Source organism: Topomyia yanbarensis, chromosome 2 (genome assembly GCF_030247195.1).
Source record: "Topomyia yanbarensis strain Yona2022 chromosome 2, ASM3024719v1, whole genome shotgun sequence".
Classification (NCBI taxonomy): Eukaryota; Metazoa; Arthropoda; class Insecta; order Diptera; family Culicidae; genus Topomyia; species Topomyia yanbarensis.
This window is the reverse complement of record NC_080671.1, coordinates 226,343,719-226,369,320: the sequence shown is the minus strand read 5'-3', so window position 1 is coordinate 226,369,320 and position 25,602 is coordinate 226,343,719. Positions and strand designations below refer to the sequence as shown.

General features: G+C 38.3%; 1 protein-coding gene and 1 long non-coding RNA gene across 3 annotated transcripts in view; one reads left to right on the top strand and one right to left on the bottom strand.

Annotated features, from left to right (window-relative positions):
• The window catches only part of LOC131682938 (transcription factor HNF-4 homolog), a 442,320-nt gene that overhangs the window by 276,174 nt on the left and 140,544 nt on the right, over positions 1-25,602 (top strand). The window lies entirely within an intron of this gene.
• LOC131682945 (uncharacterized) lies at positions 12,016-12,383 on the bottom strand. Its single transcript, XR_009304279.1, has 3 exons — positions 12,251-12,383; positions 12,134-12,189; positions 12,016-12,070 (listed from the first exon to the last, which is right to left on the bottom strand). It is a non-coding gene; the product is annotated as an uncharacterized LOC131682945 (long non-coding RNA).

The window sequence follows — 25,602 nt, the reverse complement described above, 5'->3', positions numbered from 1 at the left end:
ACACCTTAAAATAGAAAAGGAGGATGGTAAAATAATCAATGCTCTGATATCTGTTAATGTGGGGGAAGCAATCGAAGCGTGCAAAAAAACATACGAAGAAATTTGTAGCGGGATCAAGCGGCACGATCAAAATGTGATGAGTAGATGCAAGACCAGATTATTGCACTACGCTCACAAAGTGTATCAGCTTTTACTTCAAGCTTGTGAAAGTTGTGAGCAAGAGGAAACATTGAAAGCAATGTTTGTTGCAATCGTAGGCAAAATTAGGTTAGAATTCTTTGCAACCGAGGACATTATTGAGGAGGAACAAGAACAAGTAGATAACGATGAGCTACTGGATACAGTTGAGGATAATTCGGATACGGAACCAAACGATCAGGCTGGAGTTAACCCACAAATAAGTGGATTCGTTCTCTTCAAGTTCGCATTACATATCTTGAGAAGGAATTATCCGATCGAAGTAACCAACGACATAGCAACTCAGACTGCAGTTAGGTACCTGGACAATGAAGAAGCCCAGCACAATAGTTCTTTGCATAACAATTTTCCCCAATTGAAACCAATCGTTAATTCCACCACACAAAATCGTACATTAATCCATCCTCACAAAAATCTACTTTTCACTCCGAATCAAGTTTCATTTCCTGAAAGTAAATAGTGCGATTTTGGCGGCCATCTTATATTTAACCAAACACAAAACTTACCATTTCATCAGCCAGATGCGGCTTCTGCCAACCCGCAACCAAACTACTCAAACCCCTTCCCAACATATGGGCCACAGGGATATAATCATATTCTAAATAATCCTACAGTGCCGACCCCTGGCACCACATTAAATAATGCCAACATTTGGGCAAACTGTCCAAGCTCTAGCTTTCAACAATTTTCTAATCCAAACCATGCGTCGTACAATCAAGCTGGGCAAGGCTCCTCTTTTCGCCATAGCTTACCCGTTTCTAAACTGGGCAAACTGTCCAAGCTCTAGCTTTCAACAATTTTCTAATCCAAACCATGCGTCGTACAATCAGGCTGGGCAAGGCTCCTCTTTTCGCCATAGTTTACCCGTTTCTAAATCTAAATGGGCGATGAACAAGTACGATGGGAAAGATCAAGGTTTGAAACTTAACGAGTTTCTTGAAATTGTGCAAGCATTGTCCATGGCTGAACATGTTTCTGAGACTGAGTTGTTTGAGTCGGCGGTTCACCTTTTCGCAGGGCCAGCTCTAAAATGGTACATGACAATGCGTACCACCGGCCGGTTACTTAATTGGCAGCATTTAGTACTTGAGCTTCGGAGATCATTTATGCATCCTGATTTAGATGCTCTGATAAAGATGAAAGTTTACCAACGCAGGCAACAACGAAATGAAACCTTTCTAGAGTTCTATCATGAAATGGAACGATTGTTCCGTACCATGAGCACTCAATTACCAGATTATGAAAAGGTACAAATTCTATCACAAAATATGAGAATTGATTATTAAAAGCAATTAAATTTAATACCAATAACCGATCTAGCCACACTAGTTGCCGCCGGTCAGAAGGTGGATGCACTAAATTTCTCAGCGTACAATAAGGTCTTTGGAACCGACAAACAAGTAGCCATGGTAGACCAAAATGTTTCTAAGAAGAAATCCAAAAAAGATTCTTCAAGTGTCTCACAAAATTTGCAAACCCTACCGTCGCAACAGAACTTGAGTCTTCATAACAACCAAAAACCTTCAAATCCACCCCAGCGCAATGCGCCGCAATCACAATCAGCGGCAAACTTCTCGAATACCAATAAAAATTCTCAACCCACATTGGAGGCTTTAATAGACTCTCATCGTCCACCTCCATCTAATCACTTTTTAAATTGTGGAATATTTGGACATCGTATTTCAACTTGCAGACTTCCTAAAGGCGTGCTCTGTGGGAACTGCGGCTTCCGCGGATACCCATCAAATAATTGTCCATATTGTACAAAAAACTACGGTTCAGCGAGCGAAAACCGCCGTCTGCTGAATACTTAAATGCGCGTAATAAACCATCTGTTTCACCATATTTTTAACAAGTCACTGAAAACATTTATTCAACGAACCCATATCTTTTCTCAATCGTTTACCCATACCACAACGATAACCGACCGTATATTACTATTAGTTTATACGGGCATAATGTTCAGGCGTTATTAGACAGTGGTAGTAACATTACCCTCATCAATAAAACAGTGTATTCAAACTTGAAATCACCCAAATTATCCCCTCTTCAAAACCCAATTCTGTTGCGCACGGCGAGCGGGGAGCAGCTTGTGATCTCAGGACAACTTTACCTTCCATTTTCATTCAACGGTCAAGTAAAAGTCGTAGCCACGATGGTGGTTCCTGACCATGCTATCAATTGTATTTGCGGGATGGATTTCTGGAGAAAATTAAGAATAAAACCCACGATCCAACAATGTTGCCAATTGGAAACTTCTTTGACTGATAATCATCCTCCTCCAGCCACGGTTCTTAATGCAGAGGAAAGAAAAATTATCACTCAAGTAAAAACACTTTTCCTACCAGCAAAACAGGGGCAACTTTTTTCAGAAAGACTTCTGATCGGTGCAGGTGGGTATCGGGCATCGCTTGCTCAAACTGGGCACTTCTGCACGGAAACCGAAATTGCATCGTGCCTGTTATTACTTTTCTTTGCAGAAAATATAGTGAAGTTTTTCTGTGTTTTGATGTACAATTTTAGTTTATTTGTTTAATCTAGTGTGCCTTGTGCTTTATTATTGTATTCTTTTTTGTCTTAATTGCGATGGATACTGATGATGTTATTTGCGTTGAATGTAAAAAAAAATTAAAGGGTTGTGTACAGGACACGACCACGGTGACATTAAAAATGTAGCTTTTTTCAAGAGCGTGCAAATGTATTTTATCTATCACACATATCGACTCAAGTTCTTGCTCACTCGCCTGTTTTTTATGTTACAATTTGCTATATAACCTCCCCATTAAAACATAATTTATTGAAGGTCTTTTAACGGTAATCTATTAATTAATCAAGTATCTCACTAGGTGATTGGCATTATTTGGCTAATCCATCTTGTAAAAATAGGCTGGTCTGTCCAGAAAATATATTTAAAAGAAAAGTTCCATATTTAGAACCGTGACGAGGAAGCCCACGCCCAGCAACGGAAATATACAGATTCTTCATGAAATATGAAATTTCATTTTCCATTTAAATTTTCAATAATGTATTAATGAACTTAAGTAAACAATCTTAAGGTTAAGTATTTCTTGATCGATTAGTGGTGAAAAAAATGAAATTATTTGATAAATTACATTGTTATGCAACGTTCGCACTACCAGTTAAAACGGGTTTTTATGCTATCTTGGTGACATTTTCTCTTGTTGCTAATTATTAAAACGTGTTATAACTCTGTAGTGTAAACATTGTATTATTAAACCAATTCTGCAGCGTTTTATGTTATATAGGTGTTTTATGTGGTAATAGGACTGACATAATTATATCTTCAGTACAGCGGTTTGTTGCATAATTTCAAACAGATATATTTTAAAATTTAAATTAGTATACCTAACCGTTCAATTTGTTGTATACTTTAAAACGCAATTAGAACTGTGTTTTAACTACATAGGGCAGGACAGATACTCTGACTGGATAAACTGGGAAAACAATTTTAAGTCCAGTAACGATTAAGACATGGCTTGAATTTGAATCGAAAAAGAACACCCGCCTAAACTGCTGCTGGGACGGTAAGTTCTGTTTTAAAATTTTCCGTTGTGTACAGTACGAAACAAAAGTGTTTGAAATTAGAAAACAAAAAGTTCTGCTGGGAATGTGATTGTTTCCGATGCAATTACACTCAGGTTTTTTTTACGCAGGGGATACAGGCCGTGTAAATGAAAACCGCCTAAATTTAAAAAAAACGCGTAAATGAAAACCGCGGAAATTTCAAAATTCGCGTAAAAAATACCGCGTAATAAAACCTGAGTGTACTCCCCTATATAAAATACTACGCTGCTGAACAGTGCAATAACTACAGAAGCACGTTGTCAGATGCCTTACTGATAAAAAACATATAACCAAAATATGAAACATATGAAAACCAATAGGCTCTTTACCCTAGGCAGCTACAATGCGCCGTAAACATGGATTAACAAGTTACAACGCACACGCATGCATAAAAATAAATATATTTTATTCAAACGCAACACTCTTAAGCAGCACACACCGTATTGAATTAAATCCAAACCACCCCACCCACCCACTTTGCAAATCATTCTGTGACACCGTGCTGGTACCCGAAAAATCCGCACACGGCCACCGCTGCCGAAAATGCATAGCGTCTACCGCTTATTGTAGTGCCCACACGCTGCAGCCATGATCTTACCCGTTCGACATAAGAACAAAAACTGATTCAAACGGGTACGCGTCACCTCTATTTATAAACTAACCGTATATGGTTTAGTCACATAGGTGCGAGCAGGGTTGCCACTATTTTTCGCAGAAAATCTGGCAGTTCAACTAAAAATGTCTGGCAAAATCTGTCACTTGACAGTGACCTCAAACTCATCGAAATTTGGTATACATTTTGATCTCCATAGAAGTGAATTTATCGAATAAGACCCAGATTTCCAAAATTTGTGTGATACTACTTCTATAGTTTAAAAAATCTGATAGAATAAGAGATTTGACTTTTTGCTAGAAGCTTTAAAAAAATCTGGCATAATGGTATCCCCGCTGGGTTGTAACGTAGAATTCAGAATATCTGGAAAAATCTGGCAAAATTTAAAAAATCTGGTAAAATGTCTGGCTTGAACGAATGTCTGTTCAGTTGGGAAAAATCTGGAAGATTCCAGATAAATCTGGAACATTGGCAACGCTGGGAGCGAGTGTGTGCAAATGCCAACGTTGCCGAAAATCGATAGCGCTTATTGCATCGCCCGGAGACGATGTTGTTCGTATGAGACAAGAGCAACAACTGATTTAAACGGACATGCGTCGCTTCTATTTATGACTTTTCGTCTTTCATTGAGTCACTAAGCTGCCCTCTTTTGACGGCTGTGTCTGAGAAATCTGCCTCACGAATGGTAATTTTCCCGTTTTTCGTGAACTTTTTAATTTTACCAATTTCCAAAAGTCTACTTTTATTGGGGAGATATTAAATTATTACCAATATTTAAGTTAGGTGTTTCTGAATCGGTTGGTGTATGAATGATTAAAATCCATCTAGTAATATCGGAGTTATAAGCGTGCAAACCTTACATAGTTTCGTTACATGGGAGATAGTTTAGATTTTAGAATGACACCTAGCCCCAGATAGTGGAGTAAGACATTTTTAATGTCAAAAAGGGAGACTGACTCGAACAAACTGGTAACCTGCTTGTACTGCTTTAAAAGCGCTCATTACAAATGCCGCAATATCATTGGCAATGCCGTTCGTCGCGTAAAAGAAAATATGTACTTTTGCACACCCAACTGTTCGGACATTTATAAAAAGATTATTGAAATGAAAACTAACAAAAGTGATATTGTAGCCGCTCTCGGGTCAGAGCTGAAAATAACAGTCGCGAGTGCTGTGGCTTGTGAAATGCAGAACCTGAGGGCAGAATTTAGATCGATTACCTCTGCTATTGAAAACTCGCAAGATTTCCTATCTACGAAATTTGATTCAATTGTCTCAGACTTTCGAGATCTAAAATCTGAAAACGAGGCCCTAAAACAAGAGATAAGTTCCTTAAGAAAAAAACAATCTTGCCTTTATGAAAATGTAAACAAACTTGAGATGAACTTAGACAAAACTGTTCGGGATAACGTCTCAAACAATGCCATTTTTCTGGGAGTCCCCTTCCTCTGTAATGAAAATACCGTTGAATTAGTTATCAAAATTGCTCATTGCATTGGTGCTAATCTAGACCGTTCCTCAGTGGTGTCTGCAGAAAGGTTGTCACCAGGTAAAAAAGCAACAAATAGTTTGGTTCCCATAAAAGTGGTTTTCACAGATAGGACCGTGAAGGAGATTTTGTTCACCAAAAAAAAGGAGTTTGGTAGACTGATCTCTACTTCGATCGACGATTCCCTGGTCATCAATGGCAAACCTACAAATGTTGCGATTCGCGATGAGTTAACCCCACTTTGCTTAGAATTATTGAACGAAATGCGCGAGCGTCAGGAGTTTCTCAACATTAAATATGTCTGGTCCGGTCGAGGAGTTGTTCTTGTTAAGAAAAATGAAAAAGCAAAACCTGAAATAATTAGAAACCGGAATGATCTAAACCGCATAACTAGCCTATACTCAAATGGTTCTTCTGACGCTGCAGACTCGCTACCTGCGAAGATTTCTCCATCACCCAAAAGAAAACGAACAAACAATATCCCGAGGGAATAGTGCTTCTTGCTTTTATAACATTTTGCTTTTTTACATATAATTTACATTTCATTTCAATGGCTTATATAGAAAATTTCTTTCACGATGATATAGACAGTTATAATGCGAGTGTTTCAATGAATAATAGTAAATCGCTGAATATTTTGCAATGGAATATAAGGGGTATGAATGAGCTTTGTAAATTTGATCAAATCTTGCAAACATTGGATCGTTGCAATAAATTAATTGATGTGCTTGTTATCGGGGAAACGTGGATCAAGTCGGGCAATGAAGATATCTTTAAAATTAGGGGCTATAATGGGATTTTTTCCTGTAGAGAACAATCGAACGGTGGAGTAGCTATCTACGTCAGGAAGAATATTTCTCATAGAGTAGTGCTGAACACTGTTGTTAACGGCTTTCATCATGCTCACATCGAACTCTGCATAATGCAATATTATTTCGATGTGCATTGTTTTTATCGCCCTCCATCTTACGATATTGGTCAATTCCTTGCCAAGCTTGAAAGTGTTCTCGCTTCCGCTTCAAATTCGCGCCCCTGTTTCATTGTAGGAGATCTCAATATACCGGTTAACCTATCGAATAACAATGTCGTCTCACGTTATAAAACTCTCCTGGAATCGTATGGTTTCATATGTACGAACACATTTCCGACTCGCCCAGCTAGTTCAAATATTCTTGATCACGTTGTTTGTAGACTGGAGGATGCTGCTCGCTTACGAAACGACACGGTTTACACCATAGTTAGTGATCACGTTCAAATTATATCTTCATATAAACTTGCAGTAAAAAGAGAACCCGTTAATTTGACTAAATCAATAATCAATCATGAAAAACTCAATAACGACTTCCAAAATTACATAGAAAACATCGAGTTGATTGATGATGTAGATGTATGTCTTACAAATATCATCACAACCTACAATTCTTTACTTGCGGAAAACACTAGAACGGTCTCCAAAACTTTTAAATGCAAAGGCGTTTTTTGCCCCTGGATCAATTTCGATTTGTGGACACTGATTAAAATCAAAAGTAATTATCTGAAACGAGTAAAAATTAACCCCAATGATGAAAACCTCAAAGCTCTTCTGCAACACATAACTAAAAAAGTTAATGTAATGAAAAAGCGGTGCAAAAAGGCCTACTTTGAAAACCTTCTATCCAACACAACTCATTCAAAACTTTGGAAAAATATTAATACCATTTTTGGTCGTTCAAAGTCGGATGTTCCCATCAGCCTAATTTGCAATGATATCAGAGTCACTGAGACCAAAGAAGTATGTAATGTTTTCAACGAATATTTCTCTAGTATTGGCAAAAATTTGTCTGACAATATTCCCACGAGTCCCAACTCAAATCCTATTACAAATATACAACACGTCCAAGAAACAATCTTCTTGCGTCCTGCAACCATAAACGAAGTGATCCTTTTGATTAAAGACCTCGAAAAAAATAACAGTTGTGGTCCTGATAAGATCCCCGCTAGTGTTCTTAAGAGTAACTGTACCACTTTTGCAAATATCCTAACCAAAGCTTTTAATTTAATAATTCAAACCGGCAGGTACCCAGACTGTTTAAAAATAGCCCGAGTAATTCCAATTTTCAAAACTGGTGATCCAAGCCAACCTTCCAACTATAGACCAATTTCAACATTGTGCGTTTTCAATAAAATTCTTGAGAAATTGCTCATCACTCGACTACTCGAGTTTTTGAACAAACACAACATAATTTACAACTACCAGTATGGGTTCAGACAGGGCTGCAGCACTTTAATTGCAATGACCGAACTAATTGACTCCATCATTAGTGAAATTGATAGCAAAAGAATTGTTGGTGCCCTTTTTCTGGACCTAAAAAAAGCATTCGATACTCTGGATCACTCAATCCTGCTTAAGAAGTTAGAATGCTATGGTATCAGGGGATTAGCAAATCATATTATTCGTAGCTATCTGTCGCATAGGAACCAATTCGTATCTATTGGAGACTCGTGTAGCTCTTGTAGACCAATAGAAATAGGAGTGCCCCAAGGCAGTAATATTGGGCCACTGTTATTTTTATTGTATATCAATGACCTAGGTAGACTCGGGTTAAAAGGGACTCCTCGTCTTTTCGCGGATGACACCGCGTTGTTCTACCCGAACAACAACTGCCTGGATATTGTACGCGACATTGAATCGGATTTAAAAACACTAACGACGTATTTCAACGAAAACCTTCTTTCCTTGAACCTATCAAAAACTAAATATATGCTGTTTCGTTCATCTAGAAGAGCTATAGGCGTGCATCCAGACCCAAGAATGGGACAGTCTGTAATTCAGGAAACTAACTGCTTCAAATATTTAGGACTTCACTTAGACCCCACACTCTCCTGGATTGAGCATATAACATCTATAGAGAGAAAAGTTGCATCGTTATGTGGGGCTATGCGTAAAGTATGCTCTTTTGTTCCCCAGCATGTACTTCTAAAATTTTATTATGCGCACATCCACTCATTGCTGAACTACCTTGTATCTGTGTGGGGTCGTGCCAGTATTTCGAATCTGAAAAAGCTACAAACGCTTCAAAACAGATGTCTTAAAATTATTTATAAAAAACCATTTATGTACCCTACTATTTTGTTATACAATAATAATGCCCATAACATTTTACCTTTGCTTGGGTTGACTAACTACCAAACAATAATGTACATCCACAATGCTTTACATAATACTATTGCTCATAATAATCTAGAATTTACGACAGGAATTCGAGCTCACAGCACCAGACAAGCCAATCATTTATTATACTCCAGAGTATCCACGAACCTTGGTCAAAGACGCATTTCTTTCATCGGACCTAAGTTATTCAACCAGCTTCCTACTGATTTAAAGCAAATAACATGTCGCACTCGTTTCCAAGCAAAATTGAAACTAATTTTAAAAAATAAAATAGGAGAATTTTTAATATAAACTTCGTTCACCACCATTCGAGCTTATTCCTTTAGCTATAATTGGTAAACATTTTTTTAAATAAAAACAATTGATAAATGCATTTTTTATAGCAATAAGTAATAAATAAATTTAAATTATTATGAGCTTCCTGCAAAGCTACGATGGGACCCTTAAAAGGATTCTTTTCCGCTGGGTACTCGCCGTAGCTTCTTGTCAAATTTTGTGTTTTGTCGGTCTCGTATTGTTTTTTTTTTTGTTCTCAGCGTTTCCGCGATTCGTAACTTTGTTTTGTTGTGCTGACCTTTTTTTTGTACGCTGAGAACTGATGTGTCCACTACCAGGGGGCTCCGTTTGTGAGCTTTTTGGTGTGGGGGTAAGAGGCGGGCTATTAAAAAAAAAAAAAAAAAAAAAAACTATCGTTGACACCTCTCACGGTACACCGAATCGAACTGCAAGAAAAATGGAAGAAAAAACCTCCCATTCGACAATTTTCCTATGTAATGTCCCCGAAAACGCAACAGTTAGTTTCGGTGGAATTACAAAGGTTTAGTAACCTTTGTAATTCCACCGGGATTATCGAACCAAGTAATTCGGACTGGTCGTTAAATTGCGTGCTGGTGATCAAACCGAATAAGGTGAGACTGTGCCTTGACGCGCGAAAAATTAACGAGCGCACTGTACGAGATGCATACCCCTTGCCTCACCCCTGTCGCATTTTAGGACAGCTTCCAAAGCGAGATATTTATCTACCATTGACCTTTCGGAAGCCTTTTCGCATTCAGTGTACAAGGCAAGGGGTTGTATCAGTACACTCGCATGCCCTTTGGTCTGGTGAACAGTCCGGCAACACTAGCCAGACTAATGGATCGTGTCCTCGGTCATGGAGAATTAGAGCCCTATGTCTTCGTTTACCTTGACGATATAGTCGTGGTAACGGAGACATTCGCGCAGCACGTGCAATTGCTCCGTGAGATCGCACGACGACTAGGACAAGCGAATTTGTCCATAAACTTGGAAAAATCCCAGTTTGGGGTGTCACAAATACCATTCTTAGGATATCTCCTAGGTACAGAAGGTCTGCGTATGAACCCGGATAAAATCAGGCCGATAGTAGAGTACGCAAGACCAGACACTGTTACCAAACTTAGGAGATTCCTAGGAATGGCAAATTATTATCGGCGTTTTATTGCTCAGTTTAGTGGTGTTACGTCCGCCCTTATCGATTTATTAAAAACTAAAACTAAGAAAATCTGCTGGACCGATGACGCTGAAATGGCGTTCTGTGCCATCAAAGAGTTGTTAATTACAGCAGCAATATCTCCCATGCAAATCAGTCTACTTTCTACTTCTGCCCAAGTCAGACGTACAATCGAACCAAGTGAACAACAACTAGCAACCTCTCGATCTAGTGTGCATTGTCTCGAGAACAAAGGAAACTTTTAATTTATTCTTGCCATCATGAGTAAAGTTGACGAAAAATCTCTGCTCCGACCCAACACAGCGGTCGTTGACTTTAAATTCTGTTCAATAAGATTGAGTTTTCGTGAAGTGGAATACCTACTGAAGGTGAAGATGCAGCTAAAGCTCAAGGAGGTTATGTATCTACAGTATCATCATCTTCGCAATGTAGTGCTCATATCATTCAACACGTTAGCACAAGCCGAACGTTTCGTTTTGCAGAACAACTTGAAGCACGTGGCTAAAAGTGATAAAGTTGGAATTAAGATTCCCGTGTATATAGAAAAACACTATGTAGATGTAAAATTACATGACCTATCACCACGTACCCCTCCTGATCTAATCGCAAAATACATGTCGCAATACGGAGAAGTAGAATCCGTTACACGTGATACGTGGAGAAATTTCTTCCCAGGTACACCCAACGGTGTTCTTGTGGTGAGGATGCGGATCGAAAGACCTATCCCCTCCCACTTGACTATAAAAATTAAAACCCACGAAGCTACTATTCATCAAACTACGTTATGCACCCATGAGGGGCAAACTCCTACGTGCAAGTATTGTAATCAGACAGCTCACCACGGACAACCTTGCGCGGAAGATACAGAGGAGAATGTATCGCTACCGATTGCCAACGAATCCACGGAAAACCAACCCAAAAAAGAATTTTCAATACCAATACCTGAACCACAAACGGTTGCCAAATTTGTGGCAGCTGTTCAGTCCATATTGACAACTGCCAAAGCAGCATCCAGCACCCCTGAAACAACTGTAAGTAACATCGGTGATGAAGATAATAAGAATGACGACGGATTTACATTGGTCACCCGTAAGTGCAAGAAGCAGGAAAGAACATCTGGTCGCGAGCACCAAGGCACTTTTAACGATGATGACCTTGATACAGACGATAGGAGAGAATTAAACGGTCCCCATGACGCAGTAGGCGAGCCGCGAAAGAAGGTCTCCGCTCGCAATAAAAAGTTGCGCGCACGAGATCCAACGGACAAACAATAATATTTGTTATTTTTTTTTTTACATATTGTAAACACATAAAAGATCCACGGCTCCGTTAAGCTACCGCTATGAGCCGTGTCAAATAAACGAAATAAAAAAAAATCTCCCATGCAAAATAGTTTCCAAAATAGGAACGAGTTCCTATGAACTGGAAGATCTTTCCGGAAAAAAACTGGGAATCTGGCCAGCAAAGCACTTAAAACCAGGCTGAATAAAACACAAACTTTGCATTATTTCACTTTATTTAGCTGTGTATTTTGTTTGTTCTGCATCGAAGCTGGAAGGTGACCTGAAAAGATAAACAGAACATGAAAAATTATAAAAAAATTAGCATACCTTTCAATGAGCTGACTTGGTAATTCAGATGGCCAGCAGCATACATTGTGCGATGGTTTTTTTTGGCTTTACCTGAAAATGTAGATTAAAGCATTTAAACATCATTAAATAAATAAAATTTCCTGCATCTTACCTGAAATAAACAAGCACAGTCATCCTCGCCATTAAATAACATAGGTTTGTTGACAGCTCAACTCGTTGACAGCTCAAGCAGTTGACCTAACGGGTGGTACAAAAGTAATCCCATAAGCACCCAGGTGGTATAATTTCCCAAATTTCAAGAACGCTAAACCCCTCGAATATTTTCGATGTTTTCTTCTAAATGAAATAGGGTAAAGCAGTTAATAGCGGTACCGTATGTTTATCGGATGGTGCAACATAAAACCGCAAACTTAATCTGACTTATAAATTAGGGCGCCCTAGAAATTATTAAGATATTTATGCATAAGTGTGTGAGTGGAAATCATGAATCAGCAGGGAATGCTTGCATGAATGATAGTGTATGAATGAGAGATGCAAATGGTTAGTGGGTAGACTGATCGAGGAAGAATGAGAAAGAGTATGATTGTGAAAGAAATGAATGAGAGTATGTAAAGGGAAGGAAAGGAAGAGAAACAATTGTTATTAAATTTGTTTTTGTCTTTGGCGAATGGCTTTAGACAGTATCGGGATAGAATGAAGACGGTATTAGAGCTTTGTCTTGTCTTCTACGAATTACATAACCTATTTTGTCACATTTCCAAATACGACCAAAATCACAAAAGTAGGCTGAGGCATGGCGAGTCTCACCGTTGGAGATTCACATAAATTGGAAGAAAAGAGCTCTCTCACGGGAAAAATCATTGTTTCAAATTAACTAGTATCTCCGGAGGAAGTAGGCCCATAGTTAAGGTCAATCTCTATATCTGTTTCGAGATTAAAGATTACAAATATTATTACTTATTTTTTGCTAAATCTATAAAACAATTATTGCTTCGGCATGGCGAATCTCACCGAATATCTGGAAGAAAATGATCTGGAAGAAAAGAGCTCCGTGCTACGGAAAAATCATTGTTTCAAATTAATTGGAAACTTTAGGGGAAGTAGGCCCATGCCGATGAGTCATTAAAAAAAACCTTGTTTTTTTTCATCCCGACTCCGGGAGGATTGTAACCTCCGAGTCCGGTTACATTAACTGCTTCCAATATATACGTGCACAATTGGATTAAAAAACACATGTAAATAAATCTATTGATGAATCTTATCCTCTATTTCTTAGCTAAACAGAAAATTATTTAAATTATCATTACTATAGTATTAAACTAGCTTAAACACTAATATTAACATTTCCTATTCCAACATGGTGTCAGAATTTGTCCCATTAAATAAAGGCAAATGAATTAAAACAAATGAATTAAATTTATATTAAATTACTTAAGACTATGAATATACCCCTATTATTAAATTTAAAATCAAATTTGAACTTGCTATAAAATGTTCCCATATTCCTTGACGCCATAATCCTAACTCTTTGACATTTCCCTGAGTCCCACTACGCAACGGATATTCTCCTGTCATTCGGCACCGACTTTCACATTCAGGACATCAATAAAGATAAAAACGGATGGAAGCGATGGATCAGGCCTCATTTTCGTAACAAAAGTTAAGCAATATAAAGTGTGCATATTAAAATTAAAATAATTATTCCAGTGACAAAAGTGACACGTGAAAGCAGAAGCCGACCGACCGACAACACTGCACTGGGAGAGTTCGATTGTATGCACGGCAGTGCGGTAAAATATCAATTTCAAAAGAAAATATTCGTTTCAAGTGAAACTACGAGTCATTCACTGTAAGCATACCAGCACTATATCAATTGAGTTCTGCTGCCGTCTTCCTTTGAGTCACTCAGAGTTCACTGTCAATTGAATAACGGGCTCTGGTCATTTGACGTTTTCGCCTGTTTAGTTTCTATTGAAAACAAACCTCTCTTTAGCACGGTCTCAGCTAATGGAAATGAACCATTCCAATGAACCACTCACAAATGAATATGAACGAACACTCACTGACATGAAAATAACTCCGACCAAGATAAAAAATACATATAGGATAAGGCGAGGCAACTCAAGACGGATACAAGAAGGAACAATTTTTCTCTGTATGAGTGAGGTGAAAAAGAAAAGAATAAACAAATGACGTAGTGGGCTTTCTGTTAATATAAGTTTTGTTTTGGTAATAATTATTTTTATTAGTAGTTTCGAGATAAAAAGTGTCCCCAAGTAATCGAATCGGAAGATCCGAAGTGAAACCCGGCATTTTCTCTATTTTCATCGTGCGCCAAAGAATCGGTATGCTCGTCCGGATGTTTATGTTTACTACCAGGGGCCCGGCGGCCATGCTTAATTTTACAAGAATAAAACAAACACACTCAAAAATGACAAATGTTCCGAACCTTTCATTCTCTTCATCTTGGAGCAGTTGTCTCTTTATTTTTAGTTTTCTTGCCTTTCTTGTACCCTGCTGAATAATTTTTGACAGATGACTGTATGCCACGGCTCACAGAAAGGAGGCTTGCTATTCCGCGAATTGACAGTTTTCGGTGACGTCAGAGAAATCGTTGAGATAAACAAACGGATTTTTCGAAAGTTGTTAATTGACAATATTTGAGCTCTTACGGTGGAAAAAATAGTGTGCAATGGATTTTTGACGTAAATTACGCCATAATTACACTAGACACAGTTGCATCTCTGTGATTATTAGCGTAAATCGGGAATTTGGATGCATGCCATAGAAAACATATCCCACCGTAATTTTCTGATCAGAGCAAAGATTTTGGACATCCGCATAGCTTCCTTGTGATTTACCAGGTGCCGATCATTCGTTAGGAGCAAACAATATATGAATTTCATGTAATTGTTTTCGCCGACAATTTCTATGACGCGCTCTCGTCAAATGTTTACACTCTAACGAGCTAGCCTAGTATATGTAAGCCGTGACTGTATGCAGCTAGCGAGGTTGGCAGTGCAGCCAATTTTTTGTCATATTTAGATATGTTGTTATAATATAGAGATGGTCAGGTTTTAATTTTTTCGAACCTGAACCCAACAGTTTGAAAATTGAAAAATCCGGACCCGACCCGAGCCCGAAATCATAAAATTTTAAAAACCCGAATCCGATCTGAGCCTGAACATTTTAGAATTGAAAGATTCGAACCCGACCCGAACCCGAGAATGAAAATTTTGTAAAACCCGAACCCGACCCGAACCCGAGAATTTCAAAATTCGATAAACCAAAACCCGACCTGAACCAGAAAATTTATAATTTTGAGAAATCCGATCCGAACCCAACTTGTTAATTCGGAGAATCAACTATTGGTTACCTCAAATCAATAAACCTACCTTCGATATGCTAGTTTACCCAAGTAACAATTGAAGTTTTACAGCATGCTACAAGTGCAATCTAAGTTTTATGAGTAGCTATAAAACTACTTTAAAACCTCAATTGTTACTAGGGCAGAGCATTCGTATCGAGCAAAATCTATTCGAATTCTTTTTGAAAGAGAACATCGACAATTCTCGTGTCTGTAGACTGTGCTCGTAATGTGTTCCTATAGAACCAGTGTGGAAGTATTTTATTCCTTTACCGTGTCATCGGAATTGTATACAGGAAAATATTGGCAGAGGTGCAAAGAAAATGGCTGAATTACATATTTGATTGCAACAATGAATTTGACAGCTTCGTACAATTATGATAGTATACTTTCTTTTTCAAAATTTCTTAAATTCGCAGATTTCAGACGAAAAATAATGAATTTAGTAAAAACAGCTTATTGGAACTGGTTGCAATGAAAAACGTTATTTAATAGTACGTTCATCTCTATTACATTTCTGTTGCAAATTTGATTCTGATGAATAGGCTGTTATGCTGGCCAAATTTGCTAGAAACATATAATATGTGATAAAAAAGTTGAATTGATTAGTACCAGATAAATGTTGGCGAAATGTGTGTTAATAAAACGGTCATTATTATGTGAATCATGCTTCTAGCAACATAGCTAAATATGACAAAGAAAATGGCTGCACTGCCAACTTCGCTAGCTGCATATGGCACAAGAAAGGCAAGATATCTGTCATATGGCACAAGAAAGGCAAGATATCAAAAAATACGAAGCCAGTTGTCTCTTCTTGTCTTAGGTTTACCCGGATCTCATTTGACTGGTGCTCACTGGGTAAATTGAAAGCGGATCTATTCATTTGAGAGGATCAATCGAAGAAGGTTGAATATGAATTGCGACTCATTTGAAAGCAACGGTGAGTGAAGTGCCATGAACCGAGCTGCAGATCAACAGCAACTGATGCGATAAATGAATATGAATGCTACCGTGGACGACTGATTGACTGCGTTCATTCAGTTTCGATTGAATGAAATGAAATTTTACTGCACGGTGGCCCCAGCTCTACATAGTCGATCAGTTGGCCCAATCCGGGTGTGGACCGAGCCCGACCGGTTTCTTTCGTCGACGACGAAACAATCGATCCTGCGGCCAACATCGAGGAAAGATTTCTGCTGTTGTAGCTGCTGCCGCTGGAGGGCGGTTTGGATTAATGTTGCGCCAAATCGAGCGATTGTCGTGACAAGCAGATGGAGATGCCGTTTGCTACTCTACCGACATTGGAGGAATATTGAGGCCGGAAGTAATTTCACAGAAACCGTAAGCGCGGGTAAATCTTTTCCTTTTATTCTTTTCCTTCCTAAAAACTTAAAATTTCTTATTAAAATATTAAATGAATAAAATGGCCTTGTCTTATTATGCATGTATGAACATATTTGTTTAAAATCTTTACTGCCAGAGCCCTTTTCACAAAATATTTTCGGTTGGTTCTGCAGTTAGAGAAGACAGTCCGCAATTCTTCCGGAGCCATCTCTACAAAAGCGAGCTCAATTTGAAAAGAAATCTGAGGATTATGATTGATTACAGAACTCTGGAATTTTCTATTGGAATGTTTTCAGGCAGGAATTTGATATTGATGCTACTAGACAACTGTGAAATCAAGACTAATGGATCAGTTACATATCATGACCCCATTCCGACAATTTATCAAAAGTCCTCATGATGTTTACAACAACAACAGGTTATCAATGTACGGATCAGATAATTGTTATTGTGATATTGAATTAAATCAGTCAGCATCAATAAATTTTCAACTTCAATCCAATATTTTTTTTGGGAATGGTGGGGGGTGGGGGTTGTATGGTGTTAAACCTCAAAACCTTCTCTTGGCTACGCCGTTGCTTGGAGTTATTTATTTAGCTTTTCATTTTCCGATATGTTTCAGATCGATCCGATGGTCATAAGTTCGAAAAATTGCAGTCAGAAGGTTCGCACAAATGAACATTTTTGTACTGATAAGTTATCAAGTTCCTTCCAGACAACTTGGAAGTGTTCGATGATTATTTCTAGCGGTTGTAGATAGAAAAATGAAATACAAAATTCGTTTTATCGAAATAATGTTTGGCTTATTTCAATGGATTATTACTATATTGAACAATTATTAGGCGACAAAGAGTAATCCATAAACAACAAGCCATAACTTTTAAAGTATTTAAAAAAGATATTTGAAGTCTTCAGTAAAGTTATTCGCAAAAGTAAGAGCTATAAATTTGCTGAAGACATCATTTTGATATAATCACTTCCAAGAAAATTTGTGAAAATATCTCACTCATAGGGAGATTAATCAACAAAAGCACAATACGAAAAGAAAGGGCATATTACCTCCATTAAATTCTCCGAAGATACTATTGACCTAAAATATGCCGTTTTGGCGTTAATAATAGATTACATGTTTTTGGTCATATTTCTGGCAATGGGAAATGATAAAAATCTATCGTCCGCATTTAATGTTAAATATCTCTTTCGATAATAGTCCGATTTCAACAATCTATAGCTTGTTCGAAAGGTATTCGTTAAAGCTGTCTAAAAACATATAAACTGTTAATCTATATTGTCAATTTCGGCAGATAATTAAAAAAACTGCAAAAACGCCATTTTTACGCATTCAAACATTCATATCGTGGAAACTAAACATCATAATCAAAAACAAATTAATAGCGTTCATACTGTTTTTAGTTCTTTCATTTAAAATTGGTTTGGATAAGATTGGTTCAGCCATTGCTGAGAAACACGAATGAGAATTTGTCCGTTACATACACACACACAGACACACAGACATTGTCCCAAATCGTCGAGCTGAGTCGATTGGTATATTAAAAAACTCGGCCCTCCGGGCCTCGGAAAAAATCTTGAAAGTTTGAGCGAATTCTATACATTTCTTTTATAAGAAATTTTAAAAGGGGACACTTGGGGTTTTTGGTGTCCCTGGAAGTGGTGGATACTCCTTGTTAGAATTAAAATTTCCAAGTCCTGGAGCAAATTGCTTCGGCTTTAGTGCATCACTTCCGTTGGATTTATTGATTGTAGTTGGCGCACTCTGAGTGGACGACACCTTGACACCCTTACGAGGCAATCTAGGGGAGGCTAGATTTCTCCGCTTCCTGGATTCCCCTGGGTTAACCAATGATGTTCCCTCTTGTGGGTCGTCAAATTCTGGGTCAACGCCAGCCAAAAGAGCAAAGGAATTTTCGGAAGGAACAGATGGCGAAGCATTCTTTAGCATTTCTGCATAATTGCTAATGCTCTGTTAATAAAATATCTAAATTCCTCAATAAATGCATTGTGGTGGGAAAACTGAATTTTCCTAAAGGGGTTATGTATATTGTACTGAGCCAAAAAATCGAATTTTTTTTGTAATCGATTTGAAGTTTATACTTTACTCAAATTTCCAACGCGACTGAGAACTAAGAAATCAACGCTTTTTATTGAAAAAAACGATACTAGCAGTGACACCATTCAAAGAAAATCAACAGTGAATATTTCCAGACTTGTTTTATTTCCTATTTAAGAACTATTGTGTTTTTTACATCCTAGATTGCATGATTCAGTGATCGAAACCCAAAATTTCATGAAGTATTCGAAATTATTAAATTAAAATTTGTGTTTGCTATTGAAATTGACAAAATGATAGTATCTCCCCTTTGGCGATTGTTTACTTTTTCGATCCCACCTATCAGCATTGAAGTATCGCCCTTACGTTTTTTTACAATACCAATTTTACAATTGGCTGGGGTTTGGTGAAAATCGATCTTACTGTCCAAACTGCATAATTCCGAAACCGTAATTTTTGAAGTTTTAAAATTATGCAGAATTAAGTTTTCAGAAAATAGTAACAGAGTTCGTGTCTTTAGCGAATTTGTTGAGACTTTATTGTAGTCATGAATATTAACCTGAGAAAATTCACCATAAATACTTCTTGGACGATATACCGTCAAAATTATTTTATAAAATGATGCGCTGTTTAACGTTTGTAAAACTCATCGAAGATACTAAACCTCCGAAATTGGCGGTTTCAAAATGATGTTATCTTGACCTTAAATTACAAAATAAAAACCTGTTTTAATCCACCTAGTGGTGCATTGTGCTTTTCTCATTTGTCCAAACTACGATTCCATAGCTGGTTATGTTCAATACAATGGTGGAAATGAATATTACATGTCCAGTACGATTTGCACATACGTACAATGGATCGACAGCCACGATCTTGAGATACTATGTGATACTGAAACATCGCTTGAAACCAGCGGCGGATCATGGAGAAAGATCCGGGAGGTCCGGGTCCTGCCAAAAATTTTCAACTTGTTAAGAAATTTTAAACTAGTTTTAATTTTAAAGTAGCAACCCCTCACTGGATACACCCTCCGGGTCGGTATGATTGACGACTTTTAGAGTGATTGCATAACCTTTCTATATGAGAAAGGCAAAAATGTACCAAAGTCCAAAAAAATCAATTTTTGTCAAACATTTTTTCGAGTTTACATCAAATCTCAATGTTTCATGCATTATAAAGCCATTTGGCATCAAAAATACAAATTTGATTTTGAAAATTTTTCATTTCACTTTATATGGGAATTTGCTGTGTGATTGCACTCTTCAACTCGTAACTCCGGAACCGGAAGTCCAATCAATAAAAAATTCAATTGCAGCCGATGGGAAGGTTGTACCTTTCATTTGAGACTAACTTTGTGCAAATCGGTCCAGCCATCTCTGATTAACAGAGGTCACATTTTTTTCCACATACACACATACACTCACAGACATTTTCCGATGAACTGCGTCGATTGGCATATGACACTCAGCCCTCCCGGTCGGAATTAGATTGACGAATTTTAGAGTGAATGAGTAAGGCAAAAACATTTTTATCAAATGTTGAAAATTATGCATTTTTTTGGTGAGCAGTTCTATGTTTCATAGACATTAAATCAATTTTAACTTCGCTTTCTATTAAATAAAGACCCTTATTACAATGCATCTCTACAAAAGCGAGCTCAATTTGAAAAGAAATCTGAGGATTATGATTGATTACAGAACTCTGGAATTTTCTATTGGAATGTTTTCAGGCAGGAATTTGATATTGATGCTATTAGACAACTGTGAAATCAAGACTAATAGATCAGTTACATATCAGGACCCCATTCCGACAATTTATCAAAAGTCCTCATGATGTTTACAATAACAACAGGTTATCAATGTACGGATCAGATAATTGTTATTGTGATATTGAATTAAATCAGTCAGCATCAATAAATTTTCAACTTCAATTCAATATTTTTTTTTGGGTGTGGGGGGGATCGATCCGATGGTCATAAGTTCGAAAAATTGCAGTCAGAAGGTTCGCACAAATGTACATTTTTGTACTGATAAGTTATCAAGCTCCTTCCAGACAACTTGGAAGTGTTCGATGATTATTTCTAGCGGTTGTAGATAGAAAAATGAAATACAAAATTCGTTTTATCGAAATAATGTTTGGCTTATTTCAATGGATTATTACTATATTGAACAATTATTAGGCGACAAAGAGTAATCCACAAACAACAATTAATCAACAAAAGCACAATACCAAAAGAAAGGGCATATTACCTCCATTAAATTCTCCGAAGATACTATTGACCTAAATATGCCGTTTTTGCGTTAATAATAGATTACATGTGTTTGGTCATATTGCTGGCAATGGGAAATGATAAAAATCTGTCGTCCGCATTTAATGTTAAATATCTCTTTTGATAATAATCCGATTTCAACAATCTATAGCTTGTGCGAAAGGTATTCGTTAAAGCTGTCTGAAAACATATAAACTGTTAATCTATATCGTCAATTTCGGCAGATAATTTAAAAAAAAAACTGCAAAAAACGCCATTTTTACGCATTCAAACATTCATATCTTGGAAACTAAACATCATAATCAAAAACAAATTAATAGCGTTCATACTGTTTTTTAGTTCTTTCATTTAAAATTGGTTTAGATAAGATTGGTTCAGCCATTGCTGAGAAACACGAATGAGAATTTGTCCGTTACATACACACACACAGACACACACACAGACATTGTCCCAAATCGTCGAGCTGAGTCGACTGGTATATAAAACTCGGCCCTCCGGGCTTCGGAAAAAATCTTGAAAGTTTGGAGCGAATTCTATACATTTCTTTAATAAGAAATGTAAAAAGGGGACACTTGGGGTTTTTGGTGTCCCTTGAAGTGGTGGATACTCCTTGTTAGAATTAAAATTAGACACCTTGGCACCCTTACGAGGCAATCTAGGGGAGCCAAAAGAGCAAAGGAATTTTCGGAAGGAACAGATGGCGAAGCATTCTTTAGCATTTCTGCATAATAGTGCCTCGAGCGATCCTTAAGGTAGCGCCTAATTTTATCCCCGCGCTGCTTGTACGCCGGGCATGACTTAAGAGCATGCGGAGGGCCCCCGCCGTAAATACACTTTTCAGTTTCTCCACCGCAAGCGTCATCCTCATGCTCTCCCTCGCATTTGCCGCACCGTTTCTATTGCCACAATAAGTGGCTGTGTGGCCCAGTTGCTTGCAATTGCTGCAGTTCATTACCCGCGGTACAAACAGGCGTACAGGTAGGCGAACCTTATCCAGAAGGACATAGTTGGGAAGAGCAGACCCGGAGAAAGTCACCCGAATCGAGTCTGACGGAGAATAAGTTGTCTTATCATCTTCAGTTTTCGCGAAATACAATTGCTTGCATTCCAGAATCTTCACCTATTGAAGTGAAGGGTCCTTAAAGCAGCTAATCCCGTACTTCAACAGGTCTTCGTACTTCAGACCCGTTCGCTGCGAGCAATCTGGTTTGCTTTTTACTATTCTTTACAGATTTAACTCGCCGCGCAGATAGCTCTGAATTAGACCCGCTGGTGCCCTAAGACGATTTTCAGAGTACTGTGCACCCAGTGCATTAACGCAAATGACGGAAGATTATCGAAAAGTTTCGTGAAAATGAAAATTCCAGTAATGATGATGATTTTCCCAAACGGTTCGTTTTCGAGAGGTTTTTATTTGTTCTTTGGCATTAAGATTAGCGATAATAATTCAAATCAAGGATACTACTGGGAAGTCACCTTTAGAAAAAGTCGATGTCCAAGTAAAATTTGGAACTATGCACGCATGCACTTTAGAGATATCGTGATATCAGGAGCTGCGATTTCATTTCACCGATTTTTTGTGAAAAGGGCGATACTTACAAATGTAAACATAAGGCTTTTTTATACATGCGAATGAGGGCTTTGAAACGCAACAAATTAACCTGAATATTTGGAATCTACGATATTGATTGCTTAAACTACAGCAAAAAATACAATGGGCGAAACTGTCTTTTTGTTTGTTTATTTAAAGTTTCGCCCTCCACGCTCCATGCCAACAAACAGGGCGATAGGTGTTTGCGGTATACAATTGTTTGAATTCTAAGATCTTATTCTTTTGGAGTAAGGAGTCCTTAAAGCAGCCAACCCCGTGTTCCAACAGTTCTTCGCATTTAAGGCCCGGTTCTGACACAACCCCATCGATTTCTACGGCCACACAAGGTACGTACGCTTTAAATTCCCGCGTAAAGCGTTGACAGCAAGCAATCGCGTTTGCCTGGCCGAGGTCATTCACTAGAACACGTATCTGGTTTGCCCGAACACGTGTTATCTGGTTTCTCCCCGGTCCGAAAGTACACTACCCATGGCCCCGTGGAATCTAGAGGGCACTGTTTTATACGGGGGGGAGGGTCAGTGCATCCAGTTTTGCAAAGATCTCGAAAGGTATCTTTTGGGGGTGCGTATAAACAGAACGCATAAGTATTTGAAAGAACATCGACAACACACCACTTGACCAGTTTGAAACTTCAATATTCCTATCAGTGAATGGCAACGGACTCGAGACGTTATAGACGAGTTACTAGTTAATTGATCTTAGAAACCGACGGTCAGGCAGTTAAGCCTGGCCCTACTCTGAATGATTCACGTCGGCTTTTAAATTCCATGCATAACGGTAAAACTCCTGGTCAAGACCAATTACCAACAAAATATTCGAAGTATGCCGATGAGTCAGCAATCCAAGAGCTTCAGTATCTGATGAGTAGTGTTTGGGTCAGCAATGTTATGCCTGAAATGTGGAAGCGAAATCTTATCATCCCCATTCCTAAAATACGAAAGCTTACTTCTGTTGTCCACTATAGGCGGATTTGTCTGACTAATACCGGGTATAAGATGTGCGCCATGTGGGTGCTTGAATAATTGAAAGAATACGTTGGGGAGCTGGGGTATCATCAAGCAGCGTTTCTATCTAATCGATCGACTACGAACCATTTGTTTGTTGTGCAGCGAGTTTTCCAAGAGCGATGGAATGAGGAATTGCCGCTGATTGCCATGTCCATGAAAAGGCTTTCGATTGTGTCAGTTTAAAAGCTCTGCCAGCAATCCTGAAAGGTACAATATATTTTCCTTTGATTAAGGATGACAATATTCAGTTCCTTTTTTAGGAAAAGGCGTTCCTCATTGGTTGATTAACAGAGTTGTCGAATGTCTGCGAGGTGATATCGAACATACGCTTTGGAATGGTGAAATGTCTCATCCTTATGCAAGGAATTCCGGTGTGAAACAAGGTTGTCCTCTTAGCCCCTTCATTTTTAATTTGGTGATTGAGGAAGTTTTGACGACGGTGGATGAGATTCTCGAAATATTCACACTGAACTCGACGATGAGAATCCGTTTGCCGATAGTGCATGTGTATGCAGATGATATCATAATGATTGCTGAGAATATGGCTGATCTTGAACGAATAGTTGAATGTATAAAAGAGAATTTAGCATATGTTGGAATGAAGCTGAATGAAGATAAATGTAAAGTTCTCGTGCGAGATCCAAACCAATCCGCTCCGGCAAAACTGAATGTTCTTGGTAGAAGCTATAATGTGAGGGAAAATTTAAAGTACTTAGGAACTGCATTAACGCCGCGATTGGACCGACCATTACTACTAGAATGCGTTGCCGTAATTCCACCATAACATATAAAGTTATCATGAGCTTCCTTCAAAAGCGACAGCCTAGCTGGGAGTTGGGGCGTCTTATATACGAGACCGTTCTGGCACTGGCAATGCTGTACGGAACACAAACAGCCGTACTTACGAAGCGCAGTCGCAAATTGTTGCGAAGATACGAGCGACAAATAGTGTATGAGATGGCTTCTCTCTGTTATCACAACGATGATCAGACAGTGAAACGTTCCATAAAACTACTCCTCCGTGAACGAAGCATCACCAAGAAAGTACGAGTCCATCGGATGCGGTATTGGGGGCATATATAGCGCCGCCCGATGCATCATCCTATACGGGCAGCTTCAAGATTGACCGCTAAGCGTTTGCGTCCTTGTCGCCCTTCTCATACCTGGTGGGATTCAATATTGGCGAATATAGCTCGATACGGAGAACTTTCTTACAACGAATGGCAAAACATCGCCCAAGACAAAGGTAAACTCCACAAAAAACTCGATGAAATATACGGCATTCCAGCGACGAATCCGCTCAGGAAAACAATTAAGCTGCACTAAATGTAACTTGACTGCAATATTTAAGCTAATTCCAATGCGCGGGTAATTAATAGTATTTATTTTTAGTGATCGCTCTAAGAGATGCGGATTGTTAACAAACTGATGGAAACGGTATCATGTATAAAAAAACACGAATCTCGACAAAAACTCAAATCACCGAGCAGTAACCATTTTCGCAATTGCTACAACATCGTTAACCCTGTCAGTATTAGTTGTGGCATTCTACTTCATCGATCGGACGAGACAGTGACGAGCCCGTTAATGATCAAGCGACCACCAGACCAGAGATAAACCCTCGAAGAAGTAGAGGAATTCCACGAAGATCCGTCCGAAAATCTCTAAAATCGTGACCGACCATCTTAGATTCCGATGAAACCTTACAGGTTTAACCGGCATGGAAGACTAAACATTTTCCACAGTCAATAAGATCATCTTGACACAAGCGCAACTTTTCAAAAGGGCGCAGATGCCTCCACGTGCATCAATTTCAATTTTTTTTTGTTCGATTAT